This window comes from Leucoraja erinacea, chromosome 13 (genome assembly GCF_028641065.1).
Source record: "Leucoraja erinacea ecotype New England chromosome 13, Leri_hhj_1, whole genome shotgun sequence".
Taxonomy (NCBI): domain Eukaryota; kingdom Metazoa; phylum Chordata; class Chondrichthyes; order Rajiformes; family Rajidae; genus Leucoraja; species Leucoraja erinaceus.
Window position 1 is genome coordinate 49,874,161 of NC_073389.1, and position 7,845 is coordinate 49,882,005.

Sequence of the window (7,845 nt, forward strand, 5' to 3'; positions counted from 1 at the left end):
AGGGAATCTTATTGAAACATACAACATTATTAAGGGTTTGGACACGCTAGAGGCAGGAAACATGTTCCCGATGTTGGGAGAGTCCAGAACCAGGGTCCACAGTTTAAGAATAAGGGGTAAGCCATTTAGAACAAAGAGGAGGACATTTTTTTTCACACAGAGAGTTGTGAATCTGTGGAATTCTCTGCCTCAGAAGGCTGTGGATGCCAATTCGCTGGAGGCTTTCAAGAGAGAGTTAGATAGAGCCCTTAAAGATAGCGGAGTCAAGGGATATGGGGAGAAAGCAGGAACGGTGTACTGATTCTGGATGATCAGCCGTGATCACAGTGAATGGCGGTGCTGGCTCAAAGGGCCGAATGGCCCTACTCCTGCAACTATTGGCTATTGTCTAAATCAGAATCCTTCAGTTGAAGGTTTCAAGCTTTCAAGATCAGTTTATTGTCACATGTACTAATGAAGGTGCAGTGAAATTTGTGTTACCATACAGCCATACTAAGTGAAGAGCAACAAGACACACAGCCACGTAAAATATAAGTTAACGTAAACATCCACCACAGCGGCTCCTCACATTCCTCACTGTGGTGGAAGGTAATAAAGTCCAATCTTCTCCCTCTTTATTCTCCCACGGTCGGGGCTGTTGAACCATCAGCAGTCGGGGTCATCAAAGCTGCCGCTGCCGGCGATCTGAAGTCCTCGCGTCGGGGTGATTGAAACTTCTTCGTCAGGAGTCGCGGTGGAAACTCCTGGAGCTCCTGAATCGGTCTCTAACCAGGGACCGCGAGCTCCACGATGTTAAAGTCAACAGGCCTGCGGTTGGAGCTCTCCACAGTCGATCCCCGGCAAAGGGATCGCAAGCTCCACGATGGTAAGTCCGCGCCGTGCCCGCGGTTGAAGCATCAGGTCGGTCACCAGGAAGGGCCGCGCTACTCCACGAAGTGAGGCCGAAGTGGGGACGGAGATACGATACGGGAAAAAAAATGCATCTCCGTCGAGGTAAGATATGGAAAATAGTTTCCCCCAGTACCCCCCCCCCCTCACCGCCTTCCCCATAAAACAAACCAAGGAACACTAAAACATACTCTTTAACACAAACTTAAAATAACAGAAACAGAAGAAAGGACAGACAGACTGTTGGCGAGGCAGCTACTTGCTGGCGTCACCCAGACTGTCCACACTTTCCACTTTGCCCTCGAATTATATTTTAGCAGACGTCCACAAAGCAAAGATTGTTAATTGTTATGAAGTTAATCATATTATATTGATCCCCCCCCCCCCCCCCCCCCCCCCCCCCCCCCCCCCCCCCCCCCCCCCCCCCCCCCCCATCCCTCCCCTACCCAAGTCATACCAGCTTCAAAGTAGTCTTGTGTTGGGAGGAACTGCTGATGCTGGTTTAAACCCGAAGATAGACTCAAAATGCTGGAGTAACTCAGCGGGACAGGCAGCATCTTTGGAGAGACGTTTCGGGTTGAGATCCTTCTTCAGACTGAAGAGCCGTCTTGTTGAGTCTCATTATCTGTGTTGGTTTTCTCCCAGTAAACAGCTAACAGTGGCCTGTTTCCTTTATCATCGTTACCTTTTTGCATATCTTTCATTCATTTGTTCTTTATCTCGCTCCACCACTGTCCATATCTCTCTTTTCCCTTTCCACCGACTCTCAGTTTGAAGAAGGGTCTCGACCCGAAACGCCACCTATTCCTTTTCTCCAGAGATGCTGCTTGTCCCGCTGAGTTACACCAGCTTTTTGTGTCTATCTTTAGTTGAAACCAACATCTGCAGGTCCTTCCTACACATATTATATTGCAGTTTGGTTTAGTTTAGTTTATTGTCACGTGTACTGAGGTACAGTGAAAAGCTTTTGTTGTGAGCTATCCAGTCAGTGGAAAGACAATACATGATTACAATCGAGCCATTTACAGTGTATAGAAAGTAAGAAAGGTTGCTGTAGGATTAGAGATTTAATGCCCCTGTCCCACTTAGGAAACCTGAACGGAAACCTCCGGAGACTTTGCGCCCCAGCCAAGGTTTCCGTGCGGTTCCCGGAGGTTGCAGGTGGTTGCCGGAGGTTGCAGGTAGTGGAAGCAGGTAGGGAGACTGACAAAAATCTCTGGGAACTTCCGGGAACCGCACGGTAAACCTTGGGTGGGGCGCAACGTCTCCAGAGGTTTCCGTTCAGGTTTCCTAAGTGGGACAGGGGCATATGGGTATAGAGTACCAGGGGACATAGGTTTAAGGTGAAGGGGGAGTGATTTAATAGGAACCCGAGGAGCAACCTTTTATACAGAGGATGTTAGGTGTACGGAACGAGCTGCTGGAGGAAGTAGTTGAGGCAGTTGCCATCACAACATTAAAGAAACATTTAGACAGATACACGGATGGGATAGGTTTAGAGGGATATGGGCTAAATGCAAGCAGGTGGGACTATTACAGATGGGGCATGTTGGTCAGTGTGGGCAAGTTGGGCTGAAGGGTCTGTATGACTACGACTGCATATGCAACACAGAGTTAATGGTGCAGTTTGCTTTTTGTTTCAGGCGACTTTCTTGCTTTCTCTTTACCTCATTGTGCTCCTGGGAGGCATCATGGAGCTTAATGGAGCAACTCCAAACAGGAGGATGAATATGAGACCTAGTGATCTCAAGCACCATCCTGAGAAGTATCCGGGGAACCAGTTTCTTATCTGCCTGCCCCATCAATTAGTATGTTGCTGTGCAAATTTAGTTTTGTTTGGATATACGGCGTGGAAACAGGCCCTTTGGCCCATCAAGTCCTCAGTGACCAACAATCACCCGTACACTAGTTCTATCCTACAAGATAATAGTAAGATTAAACGAGTACTTACCAGTACGAAGTTTGATCTGTATTTTATGAGGAGTTACGATGAGGGATTACGTGAAGAACCCACCCAGCGCGCAGGCGCGGCATACTTCCAAGCAGCGGTGTGGAATCACAGATAGACACTAGTTGAAGTAAAGATAGTGAAGACCAACGAGACATTAGTCCGAATTTGATCTATATAATGAGGGTGGGAGCGGAGGGCACGTAATCCCTCATCGTAACTCCTCATAAAATACAGATCAAACTTCGTACTGGTAAGTACTCGTTTAATCTTACTATTTTACTTCGGAGTCACGTGAGTGACTACGTGAAGACTTCAAAGGTCTGTGATTTCAAACCGTGTAACAGTTATATCACTCACTGCCGAAAGGTCATCGAGGGAGGAAGTGGTAGCTAGAGACCAACAAGTTTGTTTAGTTATAAAAGAAATATTTATTAACTATAACAAAAACAAAATAGCTCCCATGGGCTTTAAATCATAACTTTGCGGTTTGTAAAACAGTATCCGCAAAGACGTCCTGTTCCATCAGCGGTTTGTTGTAAAATCGTTGGAATGTCGATTCCCTTGACCATCCCGCTGCTCTGAGGATGTGGTCGAGGGGAACCTGCATCCTATCCGCCGCTGAGGTGGACGCTGCCCTGGTTGAATGGGATTTAAAAACATTAGTGTTAATCCCTGCCATGCTGAGGACCTGTTTCAACCATCTGGATAATGTTTGGCTGGTTACCCGTCCAAAAGGCTTCCTGTGGCTAACCCATAAGGCTTTCTCTCTCCCTCTTAGCGTTTGGGTAGTGTCTAGATAATGTTGAAGGTGGGTCACCACACACAGCCTAGGTTCTGGAGGGTAAGCCCGGAAGATCATCGGGGAGTTTGATGTACCTGGTCTACTTTGTTTTACCAACCCCGGCATAGTGAAAGTAATGGTATCTGGGGTGGTCACCATGTAGTTTAGATTAAGCTGATGGAGCGACTGGACCCTTTGAGCTGAGACAAGCGCCATGAGCATGAGGGTTTTGTAAGTGGCCTGTTCCAGGCTCAGGGATCCCACCGGAGGCCAACCTCGAAGGTGTGTGAGAACTACACTCACATCCCACATGTGAGTGTATCTAGGCGTAGGGGGTTTGGTATTAAAGATCCCCTTAAGGAGTCTGATGACTAGAGGGTGGGATCCCACACTATGCTGTTCTATCGGCATTAGATATGCGGACAGTGCGCTCCGAGCCGTGTTGATGGCACTGTAGCTCATCTTGAGATCATGGTGCAGGTGGGCCAGGAACTCCAGCACATCCGAGATCGAAGTCGTCGTGTAGGATGTCCCTGCGTCCAGACAGTACTGTTCCCATTTCCTGATGAAGGTCAGGTACTGTTTCTTGGTGGAAACTCGCAGGGATGCCGACATGGTGGTGATTGTTCTGTCTGATAACCCCAATCCCCGGTAAGGCCTGTTCAAAATCTGGAAACCAGGAGTTTCAATTTTTGGTGGCATGGATGGCTAATGCCAGTTACCGGGTGAGTCAATAATTGGGGGTGGTGTTGAAGGACCATTGGTGTCTCTACCACCATGTCGTGGAACATTGGGAACCATGGTTGGGTAGGCCAGTCGGGCACGACCAGAATGCCAGAGGCTGAGTCTGCCTGAATTTTCTGGAGTACCCGACTGATGAGGCAGAAGGGAGGGAAAGCATAGAAAAAGAAATTTCCCCAGTCCAGCGTGAAGGCATCTACCGCTGCTGCCTCTGGGTCTGGTTCCCAAGCCACATACATGGGTATTTGGTGATTTAACCTAGACGCAAACAAATCTATATCTGGCGTACCATATTGCTTGATAATTTTAGCAAATGATTTTGGGTCCAACATCCATTCGATGTTGTCGTTGAATTTTCGTGACCTGGTGTCCGCCACTAAATTTAGCTTGCCTGGTAAATAGGCAGCTGATAGCCAAATATGTCTCTCGACACACCATTGCCAGATTATAGCAGTTAATTTGTCGCATGATACTGATTTAATGCCACCCATGTGCTGGATATAAGATACTGCCGTAGTGTTGTCGATCATAATTCTAACATGCACGTGTCGCATACCAGATGCATATGCTTTTAGCCCATAAAAGGCGGCGAGCATTTCCAAAAAGTTAATGCCCAGTGAGTGTAGTAGCGATGCCTCTGAATTAGTCCATCTGCCACCTGTGCTGTCTTTGGAGTTAGTAGCTCCCCAGCCTAAAGCACTGGCATCCGTTGCAATGGTTATGTTAGGATTGGTTACGGTGATAGGACTGTGACTGTGCCAAATATTGTCAACCCACCACTGAAGTTCTAATTTGGCTTCAGCGGGTAAATCCATTTTGCGATCATAATGCCCCCTATGAAGGCGTAATGCATGAGTCCTTGCTCTTTGGAGATTTTGATAATGCAAGGGCCCATGTTGGGCAGCCGGAAATGCTGCTACTATAGAGCCAATAACTCTGGCTACATGCCGTATTCTAGGTTGCGGTGTGGCAATTAAATGGCTACAAGCTTCAATGAGTGAAACTGTTTTGTTTCTGGGCAGAGTGACAGTCATGTGAATCGTGTCAATAGTGAAGCCTAAGTAATCCATGTTAGTAGTAGGCTCCAATATTGATTTATCTGGGTGGAGGATAAAACCCAAAGTTTCAAGGAGTTGTTTAGTGGCTAACACTCCTGCGACAGCTTGATCCCGTGTTCTTCCTAATATGAGAACATCGTCCAGATAGGCCACTACTAAATGTTTTAATTCTCTCAATTTCTTCATGGCCACTTTAAGAATTTTCGTAAATAGTCTGGGAGCTGTCGTTAAACCATTGGGCAAAGCTCGGTACTGCCATAGCTGGCCCCTCCAGATAAATTTCAGATATTTAAAGTAATCTTTATGAATGGGTACCAAATAGTAAGCATCTTTGATATCTATGCTTGCCATGTAGTATCCCTTGGAGATCAGTTGTCTGGCAGTGACAAATGTCTCCATTTTGAAATGTTGATACTCAACAGACTGATTAAGTGATGTCAGGTCAATAATAATGCGACATCCACCATCTTTTTTAGTTTTGAGAAAAATATTTGATACAAATTCTTGCGGCTCGTGTGTGGTCATTTCTATGATGCCTTTAGCCACGAGCCGATCAAGTTCAGCTTGTCCTTCTACCTTCTCAACTGCCGAGGGAAGGAACACCCTTTGGGGCATGTGCTGAACTGGCGGTTCTACGCCTGGTTTGAATTCAATCTTGTATCCACTAATACTGTTGAGTATAAACTGATTGTTAGTAAGGGAGCACCAAACATGCTTGAAGAACCTCAAACGTCCCCCTGTTAATACTACACCCTTTGTCTGTGTATGTTGACAGGAACCAGACCCACCTACCTCCATGTTCACTTGTGGGGTCGTTTCCGGTGGGTCTGGCCCAAGGTTGTCCGTGTTGGTGCTGCGGTGGGGCGGCGCATCTTCCCACGGCTCCGCCCTGGGCCCCGCTCTAAAAAAGAGCACTGGGGGTAGTGGGAGGCGGTCACCAGGCTTTTCACCAGCTCGGTATCTGCTGGTGGCTGCCGAGGCGTGCGGCCAACTGGGTGTCTTCGCCCTGCTCGGTCCTGGCCCTGCCCTCATGAGGCCTACTGGTTTTGCCGCCTCTTCCAACTCCTTGAGCCTTTTGGGCAGATCCGCACCAAATAGCAGCGCCTGTCGTTCGGGCGCTGGAGCTTTACAGAGGCCCGCATATGTTGGGTTGAGGGCAGGCCTGATGTTGTCCCGCCGTAGGTTGTTTAGCTCGTACGTGGTGCCGCACATCAGTGCGAGGGCATCTTGCTGGGGTATGGTCAGGTCTTCCTCCCCAACTGACCGAGCAAAGGCGGTGACGGCTGCTGAGTGTAGCTTCAGGACTCGCTGCATTTTTACCTCCTGAGCCCTTATGTGCTGCCCCAGCTGGTTCCAGATCTGCCCATTTACCGTCTTGACCTTCAGCGCCTCGCAATTTTCGGGCGCGATGTAGTTGTCAAGGGCCTGCTGGACAGCCTTGTCCTGCAGCGGGTTGTTGGACAGCCTGTTTATAGTTGCCGCCATTCTGGGTGGCAACACCATCCCAGTTGTTGGTGGTGCCGCATATCGGCCCACTACACCCAGTAGCTCTTCTTCCGGCACGCCCGGCATGCTGACGATATCCTCCGCCTGCCCTTGGGATAGGCCAGCCCAGTCCTGGCCTCCCTTACTGCCCTCGAATATAGAGGGTACAGAAGGGTGTGGAGAGGAGGAGGCCAAAGCCCGTCCTCCTGGGAGATGCCGCATCTCCTCATTAATCATACGTTCGAGGAGCTGCCTCATGCAGCTCATCCGAACGTCTCCCCTTTTCGGTGGGGGAGAGTGTTCCCGTTCCTCCGAATCATCGGAGGACACCGGCCGGTCGGTTTTCTGTGTCGCCTTCCTCCCTGTGCGGGGCGTCGAGATTTGCAGCACTGGGGGCGGCTCGGTGTCGGGTGAGCGGGAGCGTTGAAAAAGCTCCTCCGCTGCGAGAGGCTGCCGTCCCGCTATGGACCCGTCCTCGGGTGGAGTAGGGCAGGCAGTCCTCCTGGCTGGTCGCTTGCGAGAGGCCATTATTCTCTCTAGCGCGACTCTGAAACAAAAAAGGCACTTACCTGAGGTCTCGTCTTTATGCTGCAGCTGGAGAGCCTGGCTCCAGCTGCTGCCGCTGTTGCACTGCTGACGTAATGCCGCGCCTGCGCGCTGGGTGGGTTCTTCACGTAGTCACTCACGTGACTCCGAAGTAAAATTTATTGTCATGTGTCCCAGATAGGACAATTAAATTCTTGCTTGCTGCAGCACAGCAGAGTATTGTAGGCATAAATACAGAACAGTTCAGTTTGTCTGTATAGCATAGACCATATATATACACACATAAATAAACAGATAAAGTGCAATAGGCTGTTATAGTTCAGAGTTTGTTTGATGGTGAGTTTAATAGCCTGATGGCTGTGGGGAAGAAGCTGTTACTGAACCTGGATGCACCA